Source organism: Acinonyx jubatus, chromosome X (genome assembly GCF_027475565.1).
Source record: "Acinonyx jubatus isolate Ajub_Pintada_27869175 chromosome X, VMU_Ajub_asm_v1.0, whole genome shotgun sequence".
Classification (NCBI taxonomy): Eukaryota; Metazoa; Chordata; class Mammalia; order Carnivora; family Felidae; genus Acinonyx; species Acinonyx jubatus.
The window spans coordinates 92440569-92468101 of NC_069389.1; the positions used below are offsets into that span (position 1 = coordinate 92440569).

The 27533-nt window shown below is 42.0% G+C and overlaps 1 pseudogene; it reads right to left on the reverse strand.

The window, feature by feature from the left end:
- Nucleotides 1-22222, reverse strand: part of LOC106966725 (40S ribosomal protein S27-like) — a 58240-nt pseudogene extending 36018 nt beyond the window's left edge.
- Between the last annotated feature and the right edge of the window lie 5311 nt (nucleotides 22223-27533).

Sequence of the window (27533 nt, forward strand, 5' to 3'; positions counted from 1 at the left end):
CATTAGTACTAGAAGAAAACATAGGCAGCAAGCTCATTGACATAGGTCTTCATGATGTTTCTTTTGGATCTGACTCCAAAGTCAAGGAAAACAAAACTAAATATAAACATTCTGAACTACATCAAACTAATAGGCACCGTGAAGGAAGTCATCAACAAATGAATGGGTGAAGATATTTTAATAACCAACAAAACCCTCTGACAATCCAATTAAAAAAGGGGCAGAACGTCCGAATAGACGTTTTTCCAAATAAGGCACGCAGACACATGAAAAGATGTTCAACATCACTAATTTTCAGAGAAATGCAAATGAAAACCACAATGAGATATCACCTCACACCTGTCAGAATGGCTATCAAAAAGACAAGAAATAACAAGTGTTGGAGAGGTTTTAGGGAAACGGGAACCCCTTTTACCCTATTGATGGGAATATAAATTGGTGCACCCACTACGGAGTATGAAGTGTCCTCAAAAAATTAAAAATAGAACTGCCATATGACTAGCAATTCCCCTACTGGACGTCTATCTGAAAAAAACAAAAACATTAATTTGAAAAGGTATATGCACCTCTATGTTCACTGCAGCATTATTTACAATAGTCAAGATATGGAAATAATCTAAGCGTCCATTGATGGATAAAGAAGATGTGGTCTATATATCCAGTGGAATATTTCCTAACCATAAAAATAATGAGATCTTACTATCTGCAACAACATGGACGGAGTTTGCTGCCGTTATGCTAAGTGAAGGAAATCAGGCAGAGACAAATAGTGCATGGTTTCACTTATGTGTGTAATCTACAAAAACGAAACAATCAAAAAAAACAAAACAACCCCCCAACTCCCCACCTTGTAAATACAAACAGATTGGTGGCTGCGAGGGGTAGGGGGTGGGAGGGGTGAGATGGGTGAAGGGGATCAAAAAGCACAAACTTCCACCTATAAAATAAATAAGCCATGGGCATGTCATGTACAGTAGGGGGAATACAGTTAATAACATTGTATTAACTTTTTATGGTGACAGACAGTCACGAGACTTATTGCAGTGTTACTTCACAATGTGTACCAATGTCACGTCACTCTGCCATATACCTGAAACTAATGTTTCAGTTATGTGACAATAAAAAAGTAACTTGGGAACAGAATTTACAATACAATGTCTTGATTGTATACATTAACACATTCTGAAATTTATAGTTTACATTGAAACAGAGACTCTGGGGACATTAAAGAAACTAACTCGAGTTAGTAGGTGAGAAACTAAAAGGGAAAACAAGGGTGAGACATAAAACAGAACCAGGAATGAGTTTAATAAAAAGAACGCATCCCTCAGAGTCCTTGCTGGCCATGCGTGGACCACAGCTCTGACTTTAAGCCTTCGAAATATTTTTTCGAAGAAGGAAAGTCTAAATTTGATCAGCTGCATCGGTGGTTCTCAACTCTGGCTCTGCATTAGAATCACCTGGGGAGACATAACATGTTGATTCCCAGGCCCAAATTAGGCAGAATATATCAAAAATTTTCTTAGCGGGGGCTTGGATCCAAATATCGGTATTTACAAAAACCTTCCCGGGTAGTTCTAATGTGTAACCAGGATTGAAAGTCACTGAGATATTTGAAATGCCCACCATCACCTACTTGCAATAAAACAAGACAAACAAACAAAATCTGCTTCCGGAAAAAAAGGTCACTATTCCTGATCGTGAGACCAGGGAGAGATATCTATCCAATCTACGCTTAAGAAAACACCGAGTAATGAAAACAAACAGACTAAAACAAAAGAAGAAAAAAACCAGAAAGTCCAGTGTCTTTACAAAAATACATATAAAGTTCAATAAATATGTTTTTCTCCGCTCAGCTTTTAATGGATGTTGGGTGGTTGCTATTCCAAATTACCAATTAAATAGATCTTTAAATGACAATTTAGGGTTGGCCTTGTGTTGTGAAATTTGGCAGCCAAAAAGACATGTGCCCAAGAAGGCCATCATCAGGACCTTGCCTTAATTGCTATGTTTTTTCCCTTGGGTGGTGATGGATTTGCTCTGGGCCACCCACATTCAGATCCTGCTATGGCTAATGATACATATTTGTAAGCCAGCTCACCCTGGGCTATGCTTTCAGCCTGCGAATCAAAGAAAAACTGACTGTACCTAATAGTTAAAAGCATGGGTTCTGAAGTCAGACAAACCTGGGCTCGAATCGCGGCTCCTCCCTTAGTACCCATTGACCTTGGGCAAGTGGGTTAACTTCTCTGACCCTCCTTTTCCTGAGAATAATACTAACTACCCCAGGTTGTTGTAAGGACAAAATGGGGTAATGGGTACCACTTTCCTGTCATACAACGTGTGCTCAATCAATAGCAACGTAAGAAAATTGTTTATCGGTTAAGCAAAAAAAATTCAAATCTATGTTAGCCTATTTTAACTAGGTGAGCTAACCACGTGGCTAGGTGGGCGTTGTGGCCAAAGTCCTTCTAGTGTCTTAGAGTGGAAACTTTTCTGACGGTGTCTACCCCAATGCTGTATCTTTAAGTCAGCAACGCTCATCAAGTATCCCCATTTTAAAAGAGGTTTTATTTCTTTACAATAATGGCCAGATTTTTTTTTTTTTTTTCCGATTCCCTCGTGAACTTCTATCTTATTTCAGTCTTTTCCTGGCTGCTGATCCTTGGCATTTTCCCGCGTTCTCAGTGCCTGGACTTACCAATCTTGCCTGCCTCTGACTCAGGCTCAGAGCTCTTGAAGAAGTCTGACTCATACTCACTCTACGGTTCCTTCTACTCCTGGGTGTCGCCAAGATAACCCTGATCTGACTCCAGCCTTTTGTAACTGAAACTCCAGCACCATTCCTCTAAGCAGGCCTGCTGTGGATGGTTCACACGATCTTCTTTCAACGGAGGGTTGAACCTGAAGTGAGGAGGGCGCCTGCGTGGCTCAGTCGTTAAGCCTCCGACTTCGGCTCGGGTCGTGATCTCACAGTTTGCGAGCTCGAGTCCTACGTCGGGTGAACTTGAGCCCCGCTTCGGGTAGAACATGAGCCCTGCTTCTCTCTCCCTCTCTCCGTCTGCCCCTCGCTCACTTGCACCCTCTCCCTCACACAAAACAAACAAAAAACTGAAGCAAGGAGAGTAGCTGGGAATATGTGAAAATATCAATCGTAAACGTGTTACAAAATGGAAAAGTACCCCCTCTTATTGTTTCGGTGGGTATGTTTTCTCATAGCATGTGATGTAGGCTGCTCCGATGGTAATTCATTTGGATGGAACTTCAAAGAAATCAGTGCTGCCAAGTCACCTGTTGATCTAAAATAAAGTTTTTATAAGAGCCTCGTATTTGCCTAAGGAGGGAAACACTTTTTTGTTTCTAACCGATTACGGAAAGAGATTGCATTTTAATAGCCAGAGTTATCTCCGCCTGTTTAATCTGAAACCACGGACCAAGCGTTTGACCAAGGGAAAACAATTTCTTCCCTCCTCTCGTTTTCTTCCTCAAACGTTTGCCACGCTGCCGTTTCAAACTGGGTTAGGGGCACCAGTTACTAAGCTTCTGCTATATGTTAGCTACTGCCTGGGGCGCTTGGTGTCCCACACTAGAAATCGTTAGAACAATTTTATTGGAGACGGAGTATTGCCTCCCAGTTTTAGACGGAGGAAACGGTGTGGCTCAGAGAGGTCATGTACATTTCCCATGGCGACACGCACAGGAAGGGGCTCAAGTCTCCATGAGGACACGTGACTATGCTTGCTGTCATTACACTGCCCAGCCTCTCGGTGCATTAAGAATCTTCTCACACCAAACAGGGGACTTTGCACCACCAGAGTAGTCACAGCTTCTATCTCAAGTGAGAGGCATGTGTATTTCTGGTGGTGGTGAGTGTCTGATAAAATCTAATTAAACTATTTCTAATTAAAAAAAATTTTTTTTTGTTTTTGCTTTTTTGGCCTCATTTCAGAGTGCTTATGGAAATTTAAATGGGCTTCCTAAACACGAAGGGCCTAGCTTAAGACTTTCTACACTAGGGCGCCTGGGTGACTCAGTCGGTTAAGCATCCGACTTCAGCTCAGGTCATGATCTCGCGGTCCGTGAGTTCCAGCCCCGCTGACGGCTGGGAGCCTGGAGCCTGCTTTGGATTCTGTGTCTCCCTCCCTCTCCCTCCGCCCCTCCCCTGCTTGCACTCTGTCTGTCTCTCTCAAAACTAAATAAAACATTTAAAAACATGAAAAAAAAAAAAGACTTTCTACACTAATTCTCAAATTAGCCTCAGAGAGGCCAACCTATAATATAGCTGGCAGGAATGAGTGGCTCTTTGAGACCTGTTTAGCAAATGTGAAAATGCCTAGTTACTGCCCGAATGTTCTTCCATTTGTTGGCGTCTCTACCCATATGCAGTCTTGGTTAGGGAGCTTTAGGCGCATATCGAAACCATAAGTCAGCCCATAAATCCAAGAATACAGCACGTCTCAGTGTGTAAGCCACATATTCCCAAATTCTTAGTCAGTCTTATGTGCACTTTTCCAGAAGCATATCCACCATGAGCTGTAATGGTACTTATGCCAAATCAGATTAGAGAAACAGAGAGTGATTGGCTCTCATTATACATTCAAACTTCGTTACTGAACATTCCCGTTGGAGAGACAAAAGATTCTGAAATCTTGCCAAGAACAGGTTTCCACTTTTAATCCAGGAAAAGGGAAGCACTGCTTCCACGAAGCTAAACCCCCAAACTCAAGATATGCCTTTAAGAGGTTTTGAAAAATACATATAAAACTCATCGTGAAATGCCATGAGTTTTAAGGGGGCAAATAAAAAAATTCTCACCAAAAAAAAAAAAATCTCATCTAATGTTCCTAGTAAAGGCATTTTATTATAAGGTCAGAAATTCAATTCCACTAGGGATTTTATCTCTGGAAAGAAAATTAAGTTTTTGGAAAAGATCGCCATGAATAGGTTAAAACCATCTGCATCCATTCCACACAAAGCACTGGGTACAGAAAACCCTGGATGATGGAAAGGTTTTCTATGGTTTGAGATTGAGAACTCCCACTATTTCCACCTTCTGCTGTTTCACGGTTTTTCCTCCCTTTCACAGCAAAAGTGGCCTCAGAATCCATCTCCTGAAAGCTCTCCATGGATGTCGTTCTCAATTCAACCGAAGTTTATGTTACTGGTCTGGGTCAGCAGCTAGAGATTCTTGGCCCAAAAGTATAGGGCCAGAGTCTACCAAGGCGGGGAGTAGGACGGGGTCTGTGGACCTATCTTTCTTTCTTTTAACTGCAGTATAATTGACATAGAACATTGCATTAACCTCAGGCGTACCACATACTGATTCCATATTCGTATGTTGCAAAATGATTACCCCAAGTCCGGTTAATGTCCGTCACCATACGTGGTTGCATTTTTCCCCCCTTTTTTTCCTGTGTGATAAAGACTTTGAAGATGGACTCTCTCAGCGACTTTCAAATATTCAATACAGTGTTTGTACCTGTCCTCACCTTGCTGTATGTTACATCCTTTTGACTTACTTGTTTCATGACTGGACACTTGCACCTTTCAACTTATTTCACCCGCTTCACCCCCCTTTCCCCTTCTGGCAACTACTAGCCTGTTCTCTGTATCGATGAGCTTGCTTTTTGTTTGCTTTACTTTTCCCATCCCGCATATACATGAGATCGTATAGGCGATGATTTTCTTAACAACTAATTTACAGCAGGTTCAAAACTGCTCCTGTAAGAACATCCTTTCCCTCACTTGTATTTTTTTGTTGTCGTGCTGAAAACATGTAACCCAAAATTTACCATCTTAACCATTTTTTTTTAAATCTTTTTAACATTTATTTATTATTGGGAGACAGAGAGACACAGAGCATGAGCAGGGGAGGGACAGACAGAGAGGGAGATGCAGAATCTGAAGCAGGTTCTAGGCTCTGAGCTGTCAGCACAGAGCCTGACACGGGGCTCGAACTCACAAACCGCGAGATCATGACCTGAGCCGAAGTCGGACGCCCAACCGACTGAGCCACCCAGGTGCCCCATGACAGGATTTCTTTCTTTTTGTAAGGCTGAATACTGTTCCATGGTGTATACATATACTACATTTTCTTTATCCATTCCTCTGTTGATGGACATTTGGTTTACTTCTACTTTTCTTCTACTATGAATAATGATGCGATGAAAAGACCATGTTTTCGGTTCTTTTTTAAAAAAAACGTTTGTTTATTTATTTTGAGAGAGAGAGAGAGCAGGGGAGGGACAGAGATGGGGAGAGAGAATCCCAAGCAGTTTCCGTGCTGTCAGCATAGAGCCCAATGTGGGGCTCAATCCCGCAAACTGTGGGATCATGACCTGAGCTGAGATCAAGAGTTGGATGCTTAACCGACTGAGCCACCCAGGTGCCCCTTCAATTCTTTTTTGATACATATCTAGAAATGGGATCTCTGGATCATATGATAGTTCTATTTCTAATTTTTAAATGAACTTCCGTACGATTTTCCATAGCAGCTGCACCAATGTACAATGCAACCAACAGCGTGTAAGAGTTCTCAACATCCTTGCCAACACTTGTTATTTTCATTTCTAAAAAAAAAAAAAAAAAAAAAAAAAAAAGTAGCTGGGGCACCTGGGTGGCTCAGTTGGTTAAGCGTCCGACTTTGGATCAGGTCATGATCTCACAGTTCGTGAGGCTCTGGGCTGACGGCTCAGAGCTTGGCACCTGCTTCAGATTCTGTGTCTCCCTCTCACTCTGCCCCTCCCCCACTCATGTTCTGTCTTACTTTGTCTCTTAAAAATAAATAAATGTTAAAAAAATTTTTAAAAATTAAAAAAAATAGTAGCTATCTTAGTGGGTTTAAGATGATATCTCATTGTGGTTTAATTTACACTCCCCTGATGATTAATGATGGTGAGCTCTTTTCATATGCTTGTTGTACATTTGTATATTTTCTTTGGAGAAATGTCTATTTAAGTCATTTGTCCATTTAAAATTTTTTTAATGTGTGTTCATTTTTGAGAGAGAGTGAGAGAGCAGGAGAGGGGAAGAGAGAGAGGGAGACCAAGGATCCCAAGCAGGCTCTGTGCTGACAGCAGAGAGCCCGACGAGGGGCTCGAACTCACGAACCGCGAGATCATGACCTGAGCCGAAGCCGGACGCTTACCTGATTGAGCCACCCAGGCGCCCCATTTGTCCATTTTTAAACTGGATTTCATTGTTGCTGTTGTTGGGTTGTAGGTGTTCTTTATATGTTCTGGATATCAGCTCCTCATCAGATACATAGTTTGCAAATATTTTGTCCCATTCTGTAAGTCTCCTTTTCACTCTGTTAATCGTCTCTTTTGCTGCGCCCCGTCACTTGTATCTTGATATACTTTCTTGAGTAGATGAGAAGTACGTGAGAAAGGGATGAACTAACAGTTAGGGAACTGGGTATTGCCCATGAGATCTATTGCTCATTTGTCAAGTGCATTCTGGTAGAAAGAGGATTGAGATCTGCTGATTTAGAGCAGGAGGACATAGGAGTTGCCACTATATGCCCACCCACAGACCTTCTATTTTCCTAGTCTGCCACTGATTTTAAGAACTGTAAGATAATTTTCACTCTTTCCTATGGCTCCTGATGACATTCATTCATTCATTCATTCATACGCCCAAGAGATATTAATGAAGCATCTTTTAACGTTAGAGGCACTGTTCAAGGTGCTTGAGATTTAACAGTGAACAAACAGACAGGAATTCTTGCCCCGACAGATCTTACGTTCTAGCAGTTAGAGAGAGTCAACAAGTGACAACAGAAAGTACTATAAAGAAAAATAAAGCAGCACAAGGGACAGAGAGTACCCTTTTGGCGAGTTGCTATTTAGGTAGATAGCTTGACGAGGCCTCTCTGATAACATAGCTTTTATCAGAGTGAGAGCAACAACAGAGGAGGAGGGGTTAGCTGAGTGATCCTAATGGCCTTGTAGCGCCTAACTGGAAATCTGTGCTTCTATCACCTTGGCAGGGATGGGACGACAATAAGGACCCAAAAACTTGAGCCTTCTGGTTCTGGCTGTGTCTGCATTGGACGGTGTTGGAGATCCCTCTTTTGGTTCCTTTTCCTAGACCTCTTCCAGATTAATCCTCCTTCTGCTAACCCGTTCTTTCTCAGTATATGTCAGAACCATTGCTTTGAAGCTGGCAGATGGCTGCTCATCCAGGAAGACAGTCTTCGAGGGAGAACAAAAGCAGCTCACGTGTGTATCTACATTCGCAAGTGCACAGCTATCTGAGACTTAGCCCTCTCTCCTTCCCCACACCCCGTAGAAGAAACATGTTGCCCTTGGTGACCAATTCACGTTTTCAAAGGTTTTTATATTCTTTGCCTAAGAAAGAGGAGAATTACGGTATTATTATTATTTATTCAAAACTTTTAGATGTTTTCATTATTTATTTTTGAATCTTTTTTTTTTTTTTAATTTTTTTTCTTTCAACGTTTATTTATTTTTGGGACAGAGAGAGACAGAGCATGAACGGGCGAGGGGCAGAGAGAGAGGGAGACACAGAATCGGAAACAGGCTCCAGGCTCTGAGCCATCAGCCCAGAGCCTGACGCGGGGCTCGAACTCACGGACCGCGAGATCGTGACCTGGCTGAAGCCGGACGCTTAACCGACTGCGCCACCCAGGCGCCCCTCATTATTTATTTTTGAGAGAGAGTGACAGAGCGTGAGCAGGGGAGGGGCAGAGAGAGAGAGGGAGAGAGAGAGAGAGAGAGGGAGACACAGAATCAGAAGCAGGCTCCAGGCTCCGAGCTGTCAGAGAATTAGAACATTATTTGTCTCAAGACTCTTACTGGAAACAGCGCTATGAAGTGACTTCCTCAAATTTTCTGTGGGGTTTGTTTTTTTTTTTTTTTTAAACTCCTGCGGATTCCCTGCTACATTTCCCACTGATTCTGTTGTCAATGCTGGGATTTGCTGGATTGATTGCTGTTCTCCTGAAGCTAGTTTCCTGCTCTTCTAGTGACAACGTATTTCTGGATCCATTCTTGTCTGTGGCCTGTTGCAACTATCTGTTCCTTGATTTTTTGATTCTCATCTGCTTCCAGGTCCTCTTAACCCTTTCTCATCGCAAGGCCTCCTTATATCCCATTCATTCATGGATTTACCTGAGGTTGCCATGGATTTGGTGGGAACGTATAATAACTGTCTGCCTTATGCTATAGGAGAGGAAAACTTTTCCCTTCCCCCCTTCTAGGTGCTAACCTAATAATTAAATTGACATAAAACTGATCAACAGGAGAAAAACAAATTTGCTTTTGTACGTACGGGAGCCCTAAGACACGAGGCTCAGAAAAGTGACCACAGCAATCACCTTTTATATCTTTTAGACAAAGAAACGATAAACGTGTGAAGAATTGATAAGATAAATAAGTTTTGGCTTGTTGTAGTAAATTAGTGAGGAATTAACAAGGTTTGTTTATACAGCCTTTTTTGCCTTGAATTCCTTATCTCTGGTGATAAGGATGCCTTGTACCCTCCTGGTACAGGGAGGATACATTCACAAGGGAGATCTGTTTCTTGTTTTCAGGAGGACAGAGGGGAATCAGAATATCTCTCTTGTACTGGGTGTTTCTCAAGTAACTGTAATTCAAAATAATCGATATGCCCAAGTGTTGTGTTTTGGGGTGGCATCTGCCAGTGTCCCTCGGTCCAGCTTTTGAAACTTCCCAAAGAAGTTTCACTATCCAGAAATTGAGTTGGTAGATTGTTCCATATTATTGAGCTGGTCTCTTGTTCCATTTGGTCTCATTTTAGGATGCGGTAATGCAGGTGGGATCCCCAAGCGAGGCCTGTAGTGTGCAAACAATCAGGCATTTAATAAGAGGCATTTCTATGGAAACAAAAGAAAAACAATGGTTAATGATGGGAGCAGACTGTAATTCTAGTTTCTGAGTTCCGAAGGCAGCCGGTGGAGGAGATTTCTACTAGGTGGCCGGCTAGAAGCATTTTTAAATGGACTGAGGGCAGGAAGTGGCAATCTGACAGGTTTTCCTGGTTTGAGGTGTGAATTTCCCAGGTGATCTTCCTGAGTGGCTTCATAGCAACAGGCATGAAGACTGTCCACATATGAACTATTGTGTTGGTTTCTCTGAAGTATATATCACGTTGTCACATTTTAGCTTCTGGAAAGGGACAGTTTTAGTTCCCGACGATCCCAAATCAGAAAAGTGGGAGAACATTGGAAACATTAGTCTGGGGAGTTACAGTGAAATATCAGAAGAACTAGAAGAACTCAGGATCCAGTTAGTTTATGGTAGAAAACAAAATCAAATCGTTCCCCACTTCTATCAACTATAACCACAGCAAGACTAATTCGTTTGCAAATTCAGTATAGTTTTAATAAGCTTGGTCTGGTTATTATAGCGATTGACTATGCAGTCTCTTTTAAACCTGCTCTGTGGGAACTTTTCATAAAGAATCTCAGATGGAGCTCTTAAAGCATCTTGAAGGTTAGGAAACCAAGCCAAGGACTCACCCTCACACTTCAACTGCAATTCCTATAAATCTGGGTCAGTTCCTGTCTTCTTGAGACCCCTAAAGTATCCTCAGGTTCCTGTGGCTGCTGGGAAGTGACCTTCCTTACTCACCTGGGAAACTTATCAGTAAGGTACTAGGCTGATTTTTCCAAGGGGCTTTATTGGGCCCATAAAGTCAACCTTAGTTCCTTAAAGCTGAGTTTAGGTACATCTCTCTCAAATATGACATTCCAGTCAAAGCTTTAGTAAGATAACCAATGTTTCCAATTGTGCTCGTTATGAGACCAGAATCTCACTGAATTTATGCAAATAACTACATTGCCATAAGAATAAGAATGCTCACTAAGAGTTTCCCAATTCTGGAGGCATGAGGTAGGGAAAGAAGTAATTGCTTCAATAGGGAAAAAATGAATTGTTTCAATTCTTCTTACAAAGGTATAATTTACCAAATTGTTGTAAATTATAGACAGTTGAAGAGAAAAGAGAAAACTTTTTCCTTAATCTGGAAAAGCAAACATTTTTAAAAAGCAATGTTTCAAACCAAAGTTCATAAAAATCATAATCCTCCTCCTTAGTTCATTCAGTCCCATGTAATAAATATTTGTTCTGCTTGAATCTAATTTTTCCATTAGTTCTGGAAATTCTTACCCAGTTCAGTTTGATGACCTTCAAGTTATCAGAAACCTGGATTCTAGAGTACTTCTCAGAGTCCTTTCCATTAATCTCTCTGAAAATAAAGCAGTTTTGTGGGGGTCACTTTTGCGAAAGCAACAAAATAAAACAAAAACCGTCTGTAAATGACATGTGTGACTGACAAGAAAATTTAATTGTTTCTGTGACACACATTTCAAGATAATAAGTAGAATTACAAATGATAACATTATACCTGCACATCTGATTTCTAAGAATTTCATTCAGTTTCTGGAACATTCATGACATACACCTATACAAATGCTACATAAAGAAGGCTTAATATTACTTCTTACTTGGCAAGGCTTCCCATGTAATTTAACATACCAAATATGCCCACTTAGTTCAATGTCCTTTTTTATAAAGGGAGAGAACAAATCTTTTGAGATGGTCCAAGGACCCTCTGAAAAACCCCAAAGTTAGAATTTGATTGTAAGAAGTTTGTCAAAAATATCAAAAAGGTTTTTAAAACACTTTATTAGCATCATAGGTCACTGTGAAATAATCCTCATTTGTTTAACAAAGACTTTGCAGGAAATACAGAAAGTTACGTAATTGTAGAAGACTTTATCTCTTTTAATAATAAAAAAAAACCCCTGTTTTCCTTAGTAATCAAAGAGCTAACAAAGACAACATGAAGCACAGGAAATTATTTTGATAAAACACAGAATCTTTGTTTCTAGGTAGATTATTTAAAAGGTAAAAAAAGTCTTTTGCAATCTCTTATCAGGAGCAGATCAATAAAAGAGTCCAAAAAAAAACTTTGTCCTTTAATCAAAAGAACAAAATTAAGTTTCAGTTTTACATGAGTACACTATTGATATTAAAGCTTATTATTATTTAAAAAAATTTAAAACTTACTTTTAAAACTGTTATGAAAAGTTCACTTTTAGCCAGCTTGATTACACAAGGTAAAATTCCCTCTTTCTCTCTCCCCCAACTTCTGTGTCCAGAGTTTGTCCTTTATTTTCTTTTTTTCCATTCTGAAATAACCAGCTTCATTTCAGGGCAAAATTTACTTTCTTTTCTCTTAACAAAAATGCATCTCCATACCTCATACCATTTCTTTGCCAGAATTACATCCTACTTTGTTTGTATTCAGGATTGTTTCCCTTATTTCTAGTAGTTTTAATTAACTATATTAGCATTTTTATCCCTTAGCAAACTTAATTTCTGGTAAAAACTAATTGTGAACTGTCTCTTATACCAACATTCTCTAGACTGGCAAAGTTATTAATATATTTCATAATTTCTAGAAGCTTACGCTTTCTCACAGTATGATTTTTTTAAATGGAGCACCAGATATGTTTACTGTCATATCTGATTCAAATATCTTTAGTTTCTCTGTCAGAAGAAGCCAAAATTGGATATGTTCAATAATCAATGTTTCTATATTTTATCTTATTTGAAAACGACCTAGAAATTTAATGAATTCCTATCATTTAACTTAACTTAGCAAAACTCTAAGGATGTATGTCACCAAAGAGATTTTGGAAACTAAGTAAACACATCACAAAGCAATCATTGCTAAAAAGTTCACCTAAGACTCTATCCTACTTCTGTCTCTTTTATTCACTTGTTCTTAACAATTATACTCAGATCACACATGAACATTTAATGAAACATTAAAGCAGTTAGTCATTATTTTGTTACCTTTCCAGCTGACAGATTTTGTAACAGAGATAACATGACCTTATTTGACTTAATGCTGGTAACTCTAAATACATGACTGTATTCATTAAAACCAACAAACTTAAACTAGATGTTATTTACTGAAAATGATTCTAGATAACAGAAATTAAAAAAAAAAAAAGCATTGGGTTAGTTTCTCTTGTATCTCTGAGATTTAGAAATACTTTTTTTAAAAAGTTTATTTGTTTTGAGAGAGGGAGAGAGAGGGAGAGTGGGGTAGGGCCAGAGAGAGAGGGAGACAGAATCCCAAGCAGGCTCTGTATGGTCAGTATATAGCGTGATGTGGGGCTTGAACTCATGAACCACGAGATCATGACCTGAGCCAAATTGGATGCTTAACTGACTGAGCTACCCAGGCGCCCCAAGAAATACTTGATTCAATAAGCACTTATTTGCCTTTAAGCTAATTACATAGAGCTCTTTACAAATTAATTTTGGTTAATACCATCTGGAGGTAGAAAAATATCATATATATCCTGATACATTCGATATGAACGATCTGCACAAACAGACCCTCTAGGTTCCATTTGAAAACTGTAGCCATGAATCAGGTACAATATAAAACTTACTACTTTATAAATTATTGTCTCTGGCAGATGGAACAAGTTACAGTCACCTGCTCAAATGGTTAAAGATTTTTACTCATCTTTTTGGAGAAGACTTTTAAGGTGCGTATTTGTCCTTAACAAATAACCTTGTGGAGGCTTCAGACTAGATTTGGGCAAGGGAGCCTTTGTAGTAGTTTGTATTTTAAATTTTTTAACGTTTATTTATTCTTGAGAGACACAGAGAGACAGCATGAGAAGGGGAGAGGCAGAGAAAGAGGGAGACACAGAATCTGAAGCAGGTTCCAGGCTCTGAGCTGTCAGCACAGAGCCCGACGCGGGGCTTGAACTCACGGACCGGGGAGACCATGACCTGAGCAGATGAAGTCATCGGAGGGGAGAGACGGAGGGACGTTTAAGAGACTGAGCCACCCGGGCGCCCCAGTGGTTTGCATTTTAAAAAGCCTCTTTCTCCTCTTCTTTCCTTCAGTTTCAGGTGACAGTGGGCAGTGTTTTCGTTTTCATTCCTGGGGTGTTTACATTTAAAGACATGGTAAGATTTACATCTTCAAGTTACGGAAAAAAGTTGATTTGAACTCGTTTTTCTTTTTGTGTTTCTTGCACTCCTGTAAACCATCTTCAAAGCACTGGGTAGCCGGTTCCATTATAATGCTTAGAGGCTTACGGGTCCACCCAAGCGCACGATTTTGAATTTGCCTTTTATGTTGGGGAGAAAATGTGCTGCTCAGGTAGAAATGAAAAGATTTGTTTTGAGGGAGAGGTACAGAGCAAGCGGGGGAGGGGCAGAGAGAGAGGGAGAGAGAAAGAATCCCAAGCAGGCTCGGCACTGCCAGAGCAGAGCCCGGAGTGGGGTTTGGGCACGTGAACCATGAGATCATGACCTGAGCCGAAATCAAGAGTCAAACACTTAACTGATTGAGCCACTCAGGCACCCCTTGTTTTTTATTTTTTTTTCTAGGGAGATATCTGCCTTATCTGTTAGCTATAGTATAATCATGGGTTGGGAAGAATGGCACTCAGCAGTCAGCTAAAGTCCCCGTAAATTGGGATGTGAGTGGCCACCGATCTTTCTAATTTCTCTCTAAGTGTGGTAGGATCTTCCCCATGTGGAGGTCAAAGGCTTTTATAATTGCAAAGACCTGTTGGTGTCCAGGGACCATGAATGCTCTGTGGTGGGCGGAGCGGGGGGGTGGGGGGGTGGGTCCGAGATTCATCCCTAAAGGACATTGCATTGGAAGACCCGAAGTTGACAAAGCGTTACAGTCAGTCCTGGGTGCTTCCGCTAAATTTAATCTCTGGCTTTCAGCATTTACGCGAGTAGCCGGTACCCTCTGGGCCTGGAGATCAGGCTGGAGTAAATCTTGTAGGAGTAAATTGAAGTGAACCTCCTCAAATCTTGGAGGGGGAGGGAAGCTAAAGCCGGCAGCTGGGTGTTCAAGGAAATTTTCTGGGGAAGGTCGAGGAGTTTGGGAGCCATGGGAATTTACGGAGGAAATGGGGCTGGATTTAAGGAGGGGGATCTATGATCCACGTGGGCTTTGGTTTTTGTTCTGAGTCTATTTTCTATTCTTTTATACTAGTAAGAGGGGACTTAAGGCCAATGAACCTAGAAGCAAAGAAGGGAAAAGTTTTTCTCTTTTACAGTTTTCGTGCCCAATGTGGAGCTCTCTGCTGGCTGGATATTGCTCATTTTGGGGGCTGCTGCAACCGAGGGGTCCTGGGACCTCTAACAAGTGCTGGCGAAAGATAAAAATGCTTTTTTTTAAAAAAAAAAAACATACTTTATTGTCAAGTTTGCTAACATACAGCATATACAGTGTGCTCCTGGCTTTGGGAGTAGATTCCGGCGATTCATTGTTTACGTACAACACCCAGTGCTCATCCCAACAAGTGCCCTCCTCAATGCCCATCACCCATTTCCCCCCTCCCCCCTGCCAATCAACCCTCACTTTGTTCTCTGTATTTAAGAGTCTCTCATGGTTTGCCTCCCTCTCTGTTTGAAACTATTTTTTCCCCATGGTCTTCTGTTAAGTTTCTCAAGTTCCACATATGAGTGAAAACATGGGATCTCTGTCCTTCTCTGACTGACTTATGTCACTGAACACAATACCCTCCAGTTCCATCCACGTTGTTGCAAATGGCAGGATTTCGTTCTTTCTCATTGGCAAGTAGTATTCCATTGTATACATAAACCACACAGAAGATAAAAATTCTTAACGACATCAGCCTCTCACGTCTCTACCTGCAGCGTCTGTTGGAAGCAGGAGTGGTGAGCATACTTTCTCCTTTTTGTAAATTTAGATTAGCCAGAGATGGGACCCGTGGGTGGCTCAGTCGGTTAGGCGTCCGGCTTCGGCTCAGGTCGTGATCTCGCGGTCTGTGGGTTCGAGCCCCGCGTCGGGCTCTGTGCGGACAGCTCAGAGCCCGGAGCCTGCTTCGGATTCTGTGTCTCCCTCTCTTTCTGCCCCTCCCCTGCTCGTGCTCTGTCTCTGTCTTTCTCTCTCTCTCTCTCTCTCTCAAAAATAAACATTACGAAAATAAATAAACTTAGATTAGCCAGAGAAAATATTTGTGTAACTAGTTCCTTGGGTACAGCGACTTCAGTAAAGATGCGTTACGAGGACTCTTGTTTCCTCCTGCTCCCTTTCCTCCCGGAGAGGGTCATTGTGTTCCCTTGTGCCTGTCTTTTGTGTCACTTGCCACAAGGAGGAAAACCGTAGGGTAGGACAGAAGCATGGGCGCCGCAAGCCTGCCGTTCAAGCTGGCCTCGCAGACGAGTGAGTTCAAGGTTCTTTGGCAGGTCCAGTAGATTAATGCTGTGCCTACGGGAGCCCATAAAAGTCTAAGACTCAAAGAAGTGACCGAAAGAGCCAGATTTTACACATTTTCGAAAAGAACCAATTTGCGGAGAATTGACAAGACACAAGTAGGTAATTAGCGAGGAACCAACAAGGTTTGTTTACACAGCCTTGTGGGCCTTGAATTCCCTATCTCTGGCGATAAGGATGCCTTCCACCCTCCTGGTGTCGGGAGAATACCTTCTCACCGGGAGATGTTTATTTCCTGCTCTCAGGGGAACAAAGGAGGGCCAGAGCGTCCTTCCCCCCGATATCTGTTTCTCCAGTAACTTGAGTTCAAAATAATACGCATAAGTGGTATATTTTGGTGTGGTACATTCGGCTCTCCCTCAATGACTTCTTCAGAAGCTGGCTGCCTGTTACAAACCCGTAACCCCTGAATCTCTATTTTCTTTTTCTTTGCATATCCCACTGCAATAATACGCCCCACGTGTGTACTTCCTGCTGTGTTAAGACACATTTCCTCCTATTGGTCATAAAACCACCTTGTTTAAGTTGCAAGGAGTGTTCCCTGGATTTAGTGTTAATATGTGTCTAATGACGTCAGGCTCACAGTGTTTATCCTTTTCCGTTGCCACAGACACCACTGATGTTTCAGGTCACAAGGCGGGGGGGGGGGGGGCGGGTGGGGCACAAGGCGGGGGCAGTGTCTTTCTGTGTCCCCAAACGATTCCACCTAATTTGGCCTCCAAATCCCCAGCCACGTTTTCAAAGATCTCCACCCCCCACCCCCAGCCGATCACGATTATTTGCTCTTCCTCAGTCATGCTCCATTTGTTTTTGAACCACAAGCCTTGGCTATTCCCTCTTCCTGGAGCACCTACTACCCATTAAATTTTGATTGTTGGAAAACTACTGGTCTTCAAAGGTTTGTTCAAAGCTCTAGGGGAGACGCTGACCCGAATCCCTCGCGAACATTCTCCCAAATTCCGTGCCAGAAAGCCTCTGCTCCAGCCCAAATGGTCTGTTCATCTCCTCACCATCCAACGCTTACGTCTGCTCCTGTGACTTTGCTCATGATGTTTCCTGGGCCGGAATTTTGTCGGGGGCCCATCCACCGTCATAAATCAAAGAAAAGAGAGGTGTTTGGGCGTTCAGAAGAAACTTGTAGTTGGGAGAAGTAGGAGAGCGTTCCAAATAACTTTGAACTATGGATAAGATTTTATTTCAGTGGGAAACATGGAAGAATGACTGGGTCAGTGTCTGCCTGTGTCTCTATCGGTGTGCCTGTGTTGGTCCCATCTGTCCCCTTTCCATTAGGAGAGATTGGGAGCAACCTCACAATTTTCTAAAACCTGATCCAGGTGAGATAATGACCTGAGGACCTGTGATAGCTGTTCAGGCCCGAGCAGCATAAATTTCAGCTTACTAAAGGTAGGCTCACCCTATGTTTACCTCATAAGGGAGCCTCCTTACTCTAAGAGGACTCCCCCCGTTCGCACCTAGCTCTGAGAATCACAATACAAGCTCGGGTTGGCACGGTACTCCACGTGTTGAGCTGAGGTTAAAGTTTATCGCAAGAATTCTGAATACAGTGATCACGATGCAACTCTCGAGTTCTCTGCGTAGGCCTGAACAAAGCAGCTCTAAAATGGGCAAGCAGGAAAATAAAACTACAACGAGATTTCACCTCGCCCCTGTTCGAATGGCTTTTATCATGAAGAGATAACAAGCTTTGATGAAGCTGTGGCGATAAGAGAACCTCCGTATAGTGTTGGCGGGAATGGAAAACAATATGGTGGTTCCTCAAAACACGAGAAATAGAACTACCGCATGATCTAGTAGTCCTTCTTCTGGGTATATATGTGAAGGAAATGAAAACGCTGTACTGAATAGATATCTGTGCCCCCATGTTCACTGCAACATTATTTACAGTGGTCAAGACATGGAAACAACCCAAGTGTTCATCATCGGGTAAGTGGATAAAGAAAATGTGATACACACACACACACACACACACACGTGCAGACACGCATGTACACACACAGTGGAATACAATTCACCTATAAAAAAGAAAGAAATCCTACTATTTGTGACACCTTGGATGGGCCTTGAGAGCCTTATTCTAAGTGAAATAAGTCAGGCAGAGAAAGGCAAATCCTGTGTGATCTCACTTACGTGTGGAATCTAAAAAAGCTGCACTCATCGATACAGAGTAGAATGGTTGTGACCAGGGGCTGGGGGGGAGGGGGGGGAAGGGGGGAGATGTTGGTCAAAGGGTACCAAGTTTCCATTACAAGATGCGTAAGTTCCGTTGTTAAGAGAGTAGATCTTAGATGTTATCACAGCAAAAAAAAAATGGTAATTATGTAAGAGGATGGAGGTATTAATTAACCCTACTGTGGTAATCATTTCACAATAACTACCTGTATCAAATCATCACATTGTACACTTTCCATTACCTCTGTGATATGTCTCTAAGATCTCGATAAAGCTGAAAAATTTATTTTTTATCAAAAAGTTTTAAATTTATTTATCTTGAGAGAGAAAGGGAAAGAGAGACAGACAGAGAGAGAGAGAGAGAGAGAATCCCAAGCAGGCTCTACATTTTCAGCACAGAGCCCGATGCAGGGCTCAATCCCACAAACCGTGAGATCGTGACCTGAGCTGAAACCGAGAATCGGACGCTTAGCTGACTGAGCCACCCAGGCGCCCCTGAAAAATTTATTTTAATTTAATATTTTTAATTTAAGAAAAGGAAAATGGGGACACCTGAGTGGCCCAGTCGGTTAAGCGTCCGACTTTGGCTCAGGTCCTGATCTTGCAGTTCGTGAGTTCGAGCCCCGCCTTGGGCTCTGTGCTGACAGCTCGGATTCTGTGTCTCCCTCTCTCTCTGCCCCGTCCCTGCTCACACTCTGTCTCTCCCCGTCTCTCAAAAATAAATAAAATTAATTTAAAAAAAGGAAAAAAAAGAAAGAAAGAAAAGGAAAATGTAATTGGCCAATAAAAATAAAAATACGCTCTACCACACTGGTAACTGAACAAATGCAAATTAAAACCTCATTAAGCAACTATTTATAGAATCCGTCTGTATTGCAAAAAGGACATCCAGAAAATATCCGATAATGCCGAAGCCTGGTAAGAATGTGAGGAACAAGGACTACTTGGGGAAGTGTAAAGGAACATAGCCTATTTGGAGTGTAATTAGGGAGCAGTACCGAATGGAACTCAAATTGCATACATAGGTTGTGTATTGGACCTAGGTATATACCAAAGATAGGCTCTCATCCCTGAGTTCAAGGAGGCAAGTGCAATAACGTTCATCGTGTCGTTCAGTCATATTTAGTGAATGCCCGCTATATACCTGCCACTGTTCTATGTGCTGGGGTTCTATCCCTGAACAAAGCAGACAAAAATCCCTGTTCCCGTGGAGCTTACATTCTAGGGGAGGGCCACCAGGAGACAATGAAATGTAGTAGTGTGTGCCATCGATGTAAGCGTTTATTGTTTTTAAATGTTTATATTTTATTTTTGAGAGACAGCGTGCACGCGGTGGGGGGAAGGGGCAGGGAGAGAGGGAGACAGAGGGGTCCGAAGCAGGCTCTGCGCTGACAGCAGAGAGTTGGAGGCGGGCTCGAACTCACGGACCGCGAGATCATGACCTGGGCGGAAGTTGGACGCATAACCGACTGAGCCACCCAGGCGCCCCGGTGTAAGGGGGGTGGGAGGGAGGGGGGGGTGGGTGATGGGTATTGAGGAGGGCACCTTTTGGGATGAGCACTGGGTGTTGTATGGAAACCAATTTGACAATAAATTTCATATATTGAAAAAAAAAACAAGAACATGTTCTATACTTTTTGTAAGTACACGTATAGGCATGTAAATGTGTTATAACAAAATAACAAAGGAAGGATGCCCACTAAAGTCATGAGGTGGGCTGCCCCTAGAGAGTGTGTGTGTGTGGATGGAGGGAATAAAACAGAATTGGGGATGGGGACAAGGAGTACTTCAGTTTCACCTGTATTATTTGATTTCTTTTATTTAAAAGACATAAGGCCAAAATGGCAAAATGCTAGTAATTTCCTATTGTAGGTAGTAGGTTTCCTGTGTTTCTTAAAGATTTTTTTCTTTAAGAATTTCTTAAAGAATACTAACCTATTCTATTAAATTCTCAAGAAAAAAAGGAAAAGCTAATTGACTAAAATAAATCAACCGATAATAAATGCCAAATGAATGATATACAATTTCCTCCCTCCCTCCCTTTCCCCTTCTTTCCATCCCTCTTTCCTGCCTTCCTTCCTTTCTTCCTCTCGGTAATGCCAACCAGCATACCAGACCCATTTTTTTTTTCCTGCTGACCTTGACTCCTGTCCGTATTTCAGCTCAACTGGTCAGAGTAACTGCAATGTGAATGCCTGTTGTCAGAAATAAAATTACACTCGAACCTCCCAATTCATAGCTACAGATGGGAATTACAGCATCACTTTTGCTTATCTCAGCTTTTCATCCCCAATAATGTACATCCAGTCATGATCAGAGACAATACTCAGTTTATAGCAAGGAATCAAGTTGAAGGACTTTATATTATGAGCTTACACGAAATATGAAATTGTCGATACGCATATGTTTACATATATATTGTTGACAATTGAGTAGCGCCCACCATGTTAAATATTGTAATTTCGATTTGGATTTGTAGAGGCTATACATGTTTTTTTTTTTACACAAAATTGCCTAAAAATGTATTCGTGCATCACTAATTCAACGCGGAATGAGGGAGAGACCGAGGGAGAGGAAAAGGGTACGTGAAGCTTTTTCAATGAATCAAGCACCAAGCATTAATAAGCACCAGATATAGGCAGTATGTGTGTATCCAAGTTATAGGCTTGTGGGACTTTGTTTAGGGTTTATGGACTGTGAGTTCTAGAGAACTGGGCTTTGTTCCTCACCGTTGCAACATGCGGGAGGTGAGTGAAATACTGCAGATTACTGGCCTACCTAGAGAGCTCTCAATAACTACTTCTGGTGGATAGTTTGTAAGTACTTTGGTTGGGAGAAAGCCTTTCAAATGATAAAAAGGAAAGCATATCTTTATCCTCATCTACATGATCAACAGGGGTCCGTTTAACCAAAAAGCAAACTTGTATTATAGTTGGATTCTAAATAAGCTTGTGTGTGTGTGTGTGTGTGTGTGTGTGTGTGTGTGCTTTTTAAAGTCCCACATCTCATTAAAACTACATAGGCAACCAATAAATCTCTTTTCGTATAAGCCCAAAAGCATATAAGAAAGAAGCAACGTATGTGTTGGGTCCATAAGTCAGGGGGAATGCTTCCACCAGCCTCATGAGACAAAAATGTGCCTCCACACCTTGAGGCCACACCTTGGCCTTCTGAACTCGCTGTTGTAAAATGGAAACCCTCTGACTCAGCTCAGGTCCTCAGATGCTGACAAGTTCCAAAGCTGAGTTTAGAAGGAGGAGATGGAAGTAACAGAGGAATTGAGACTGAGCAGCAGCTAACGCGGGTGGTAAAGTCGCAGACTTTCACACAAGCCGTCGAGGAACATGACGAATGGGCCGCCCGTCTGTGTCAGTGCTTTATCATTTGCTAATAACGGCATGAGTTGAACTCGAAAGCGGCCACATTGGTGTGCGCCCGCACGTGCTGCCGGTCCCTTAGATGCAAATATGTTACACTGCTGTGTGTTTGAATCGACCTAAGAGCTGGTAGTCGTTGCACGAGAGCTCCACTGATGCCCTAGAGAGATCCCATTGGTAGGAGGGCATTTTGGTCTGTACGGAGACCTTTGGAGCAACTGAGATCTAGTTATCTTACCTTTAAAATGTGACCCAGCATATGCGGCTTCTTCTTGTCTCTGGAGCTCCACAGGGGTCTCCGTGTTGCAGCATGGGGTCAATTTGTTTCTGTTCTGTTTTGACCCCGGGTGACCAGCCAAGGCGATGAAAAACATCTTAACGAACTTGACAAATCTTGTGCGGTGGCTGGGGGATAAGGAAGTCTTACTGCAAATAACCTATAAACATTAGAAAGCTACAGCTATCTTTTAAGCTATAGCCTCTGACCCCCAGGGTGAGAAAGGAACAATTTTATTTATTAACAGCCCTCCTGACTGCACCGAAAAGCATTGCCACCATTACTTAAGGCCTGTCTATGATGAGCTATAGAAATCAAAAGTAACAGAAAGGTCCTGGCCCTCTTAGAAGCACTAAGCCAAACACAACAGTGGCATAAATGGATACGGTAGCTATGTATAGATACACAGAAACAAATTTAGTATTTACCCACACGATATGAAAATGAAATAGTTACAATATAGAAAACATTTTACTTTTTCTATTACTATGGCAAATGCTCACGATAGCCATGAATATAATTCAATCAGTGATTGACTTCCATACCCCTCCCTGCTCCATTTTCAATTAAGGGTGCGTTATCTTTCCGAGGTGGGCATAGAAGCACTGAGAGATGCCTAACGGTATGGAAACGGAGTGGAGAATCATCACTAAGACTTGCCAGGCTTTACCTGGGACCCAGATGAATTTTACTAATGCAACTGGACTCCTGAAAATGGAGGCCTATGACAGCTATCTAAAATCACCTCGTGGGACTCCTGGGTGGCTCGGTCCGTTAAGTGCTGGACTGTCAATTTCAACTCAGGTCATGATCTCGCTCGGGTTCATGAGCTCGAGCCCTGCATCAGGCTCTGCGCTGACAGTTTGGAGCCTGACTGGGATTCTCTCTCTCTCCTTCCCTCTCTGCCTCTCCCCCGCTTTTGCTCTCTCTCTCAAAACTTAAAAATAATAAATAAAATAAAATCACCTAGTCATTACATTTCCCCTCATAATAAAGCAGCCCTACAATTTACAAGGTTGACTTTGGGACCCTGTTGGTTGGTTTATGGCAGAGATTTTTTGCATTTACAAGAGCTATCATATATTGAGTGCTTTAGTATGTATCAGGAATTGCGCTTTATGTAAACGTCTCATCCCTATAGCCACCTCAGGCACAATTATTATCTCCATCTAACTGGGTACAGAGGCTCAGAGAGGTTAGGTAGCTTTCCCAGAATCACGCAGCGACAAGAGCTGGAATCTAGTCCAGAGTTTTTGACATCAAAGCCCCAGTGCTTAACAACTACTATACCACAATGTATCCTTCCTTTTCTTGTGCACTTTCTTGTCTCACAGCCCATAAGAAATCCAATTAAAAAAGCAAATGTAGCTAGGGTGGGCCCCCACCTTCCTGTCCTGTTTCTACTCTGTCCTCTCCCAACCACCGAGAGGTCAAATGCTAGCCAATACGACTGCATTGCTTATTAGAATAAGAGTGAGAAATGCATTGATGCGTCTTCTCATAGGGAAGATGCTTACTTTTTTATTTAACGAAGTATGATGAGACATTTTCTGATATGTTTCTTTTTTTTTAATATGAAATTTATTGTCAGATTGGCTTCCATACAACACCCGGTGCTCATCCCAACAGGTGCCCTTCTCAATGCCCATCACCCACTTTCCCCTCCCTCCCACCCTCCACTTTCTGATATGTTTCAAGACCCAGAATGGAAGTTTACACCATTATGTTCTTATAATGGAAACGTGTTCTCTATTTAACAACTTCAAAATGAAACGCATTATTAATGCAATATGGACCAGAAGTGTGGCCAAGCACTCAAGTGGAAGAAACAACAACAACAAGAACAAAAATGAAAACCATGACCCAAATGACCAAATTAGACTAAAATTAGTGAAAGCAGAAACTGGCAAAATGAAGAAAAGCCTCTAACCTCCTTCCCCAATCAAATTAAATACACACAGGGGCACCTGGGTGGCTCAGTCGGTTAAGCTTCCGATTTCGGCTCAGGTCGTGATCTCGCAGTCCGTGAGTTCGAGCCCCGCTGTGCCCCGCTGTGCTGACCGCTCAGAGCCTGGAGCCTGTTTCGGATTCTGTGTCTCCCTCGCTCTCTGCCCCTCCCCTGTTCATGCTCTGTCTCTCTCTGCCTCAAAAATAAATAAAAATAAAACGTTAAAAAAATTTAAAAAAGAATTAAATACACACATGTAGCTGGTTAAAGCTTTAACTTTCTAAATTTTAACAAAGCAATCCTTTGCTTGGGTATTGGTGACCGACACCGGAGTCACACTCAAGTGGAATGTAATTTACTCATATATCATCTAGGCAACTGATAGGTCCACAACGATTCAAATACACCTACTCACTATAAGCATTTCAATTTTGTCTCTAAAGCTTGTCATCTGTTTTCTACAAAATGAACAGTCAAATATTCCTCACTGGATCTCTTTCCCAGAGTGAGAGTCAGAAAGAGGTTGTGTTTCATTAGACTTCCAAGTCTGAAGGTTGACTTCACCGTCTACCTCATTGACTGCACACCAGTGCCCCTAGCCCTGAACGTCCCTGCTCTTGTATGTATGCATGTATGTACTTTATTTTTCCCTCCGCTTTCCACTTCTGTTATCCTTCCCTTACCACAGACAGCCATTCTAATGCATTTGGTGTGTATCATCTTATTTGTTTTTATAAAATGCCACATCGTACTTTATGCGCGTGTATTTTTTTTTTTTCAAGTAGGCTGCATGCGAGGCTTGAACTCACGACCCCGAGATCAAGACTTTAGCTGAGATCGACAGTTGGATGCTTAACCGACTGAGCTGCCCCGGCACGCCTGTATTTTTAAATTTATATAAATGGCCTTGGTCTGTAGACCTCATTTGGTTTCTTATTTCTCACTTAACATGAGATGCACACACACACACACACACACACACACACACACACACAAGTGTATGTAGATGTGCGTGTGTAGTTATCCAAAGCCTAAAAATCACAAAAGAAGACTGTTCCTCTGCATACTTTTCCTAATTAATTTTGCCCATTCTTTTGGGGAGTGGGTACATTGAGTGTGAAATATGGAAAGGGATTTTTGTTTTGAAAGGCATGGTGCTGAAATCACTTGTGAGGGTGAACTGCAGAAAATCAATGTGTACTTTTAAAAAATATTTGAATTCAAGTTAACGTACAGTGTAGTCTTGGCTTCATGAGTAGAACCCAGTGATTCACCTCTTACATATGAACCCAGTGCTCATCCCCAAAAGTGTCCTCCCCAATGCCCGTCACCCAGTTAGCCCATCCCCCCCCCACCTCCCATCCAGCAGCCCTCAGTTTGTTTTCTGTATTTAAGAGTCTCTTACAGTTGGCCTGTGAGCTCCCAATTCTAGTCCTAGCTCGACGACAAACTCACTGTGTGACTCTGGGCAAGTCCTCTGTCTAGGCTTTCATCTATAAAATGAAGAGAGTTGGACCAGGTAACCTCTGAGGTTCCTTGCCGGGCTGTTATTCCGGGTTAATAGGGCTTGGAGCTGTGGCTCAGTGAACACTCCATTTCTTCTCCTCCCTATCACCCGGTTATACCAGGAAAGCCCGGTAAAAACAATAGATTAGGCTGCCTTTTATTTTGCCCATGAAAGCTGGAAGATGAGAAGTCCAGGAGCAGGAACATGTAACAATAGATACCTTTGAGAAGCTAGCCATAGACAGAGGTTAAGACTTGCCTTACAGAGGCGTATTGTGGATTGTTCACAGCACTACAGATAATAAAAAAATGGTCCCTGGAACAGAAACTCGAATCCACCAGGCAGGACGAACGATTTTTCAAAATATTATGCTTGAACAGCCCTCTCTGTGGAAAAACCTTGAAAATGCTATCTCCATGTCGGCGCTGAAGGCAAACATATTCCATTGAATGAATGTGCCTGAGCGTCTGCCTTACACAGATCCAGAAAACACTCAGCTGGCCCAAGTCAGATGCAGTGACAGATTTCAAGACCGTTGGGACTGAAGGCAGTTGGGAGATCATTGATCCAAGTCTGAGACTGGCTCGGAGTCAGGAAATGAACTTCAAATGCGTCATCGTCCCGGCTGGAGAAGGCCCTGCTGTACAGCAGAATTGAGCGCTGCCCCAGTACAACCTTAGCAGGACCCTTTCCAAGAACATCAACTATGCCTTTTCCAATTACATCTCCAGACCCCTGCCTCCTTCTAGTGCCTCGCTGGCTCCCACCCCGCTGCCCAGTATTCCGAATTCCTACGAACCTCTTAGGGAGTACAGTCTCCTGCATGGTGTCTTGTTGATATCTGGTGCTAAGCCCCGCGCTGTTTGAAGGAAGGTCTTAGACCACGGTCAAATTCTGGCTGTGGCGATGGCTACCCACGTGTCCTTGCAAAAGATATGATCCAAGATCCTGATGTGATGGGAAAGGTCGCCGTGGCCCAAAGAGGTTAAATAAGGGGCTGGTGCTTGCACAGGTACTCAGCGGCAGTACGAATTAGGAAGGAAGTCTTTCCTCCGACCCCTCACTGGGTGTTCTTTGGACCTGTGTGTGCGTGTGTGTGTGTGTGTGTGTGTCTGTGTGTGATTCTTTTCTTGAGAGCGTTGAGCCACAAGTTGTCGAGAAACAGTTAACAAAAGGCATCCTGGTATAAAGTGAGGATGCTAAGAGCAGTCTCTGAAATTGGACAGATCAGGGCTTGAATCCCGGGTAGAATATTGTAAGGTATGTGACCTTAAGCAAATCAATGGAGTTCTTTGTTCTGTTTCTTCGATCCCTTTAACCTGTTTGTGTTTTTACATTTCAGGTGTATTTCTTGTAAGCAGCATATAGGGGGAATCTCGCCTTTGAATCCAATCTGATGATGTGTGCCCTTAAAGCGGAATGTTAGATTATTTACATTTCATGTGATTATTGATACGGTCCCATTTAAGTCTATCATCTTGGTTTCTATTTGTTCTGTCTGTTCTTCCCTTTTTCCTTCCTTTTCTGCCTTTATCTTTTGATCAGGTGAATACTTTTTTAGGATTCATTTCTCTCTCTCTCTCTCTCTCTCTCTCTCTCTTTGGCTTATTAACTCTTTGTTTTGTTATTTTAGTGGTTGTGTTAGGATGTTTGGCTTACATCTTTGACTTACCACAGTCTGCCTTCTAGAATTTTATACTGTTACATACTATTTTACAAATTTTGTTTATTTACTGTTTTACTATTTAAAATTAGTATATTAACAGTGAGTATTAATTATTAATTAGTATGTTAATAGTGTATCTATAACAATCTTATAATAGTATACCTCCATTTCACCTCTTCTGGCCTTTTTGTTATTGGTGCTATGTATTTTACTGTTATCTATGTTTTTTTTTTTATTTTTTTAAATATTTATTCATTTTTGAGAGTGAGAGAGACAGAGCATGAGCA